Here is a 460-nt window from a genome sequence, read left to right as displayed (position 1 = left end):
TATACAGACTTATGCTATTCCCTTTTGCTGTAAGAGACAGAGCTAGGACATGGTTGGACTCACAACCTAAAGAAAGCCTGGACTCTTGGAAAAAGCTAGTCAATGCCTTCTTGGCAAAGTTCCTTCCACCTCAAAAATTGAGTAAGCTTAGAGTAGAAGTCCAAACCTTCAGACAGAAGGAAGGAGAATCCCTCTATGAAGCTTGGGAAAGATACAAACAATTAATCAGAAAGTGTCCTTCTGATATGCTTTCTGAATGGAGCATCATAGGTATTTTCTATGATGGTCTCTCTGAACTGTCCAAGATGTCTTTGGATAGCTCTTCTGGAGGATCTCTTCATCTGAAGAAGAAGCCTACTGAAGCTCAAGAACTGATTGGAATGGTTGCAAATAACCAATTTATGTACACTTCTGAAAGAAATCCTGTGAACAATGGGACTAGTCAGAAGAAAGGAGTTCT

At 40.2% G+C, this 460-nt stretch overlaps 1 non-coding gene across 1 annotated transcript; it reads right to left on the bottom strand.

Annotated features, from left to right (window-relative positions):
* Window positions 1–143: 143 nt before the first annotated feature.
* LOC127747018 (small nucleolar RNA R71) lies at window positions 144–251 on the bottom strand. Its single transcript, XR_008008823.1, has one exon. It is a non-coding gene; the product is annotated as a small nucleolar RNA R71 (small nucleolar RNA).
* Between the last annotated feature and the right edge of the window lie 209 nt (window positions 252–460).

Source organism: Arachis duranensis, chromosome 4, assembly GCF_000817695.3.
Source record: "Arachis duranensis cultivar V14167 chromosome 4, aradu.V14167.gnm2.J7QH, whole genome shotgun sequence".
Classification (NCBI taxonomy): domain Eukaryota; kingdom Viridiplantae; phylum Streptophyta; class Magnoliopsida; order Fabales; family Fabaceae; genus Arachis; species Arachis duranensis.
This window is presented reverse-complemented; position numbering and strand designations above follow the sequence as displayed.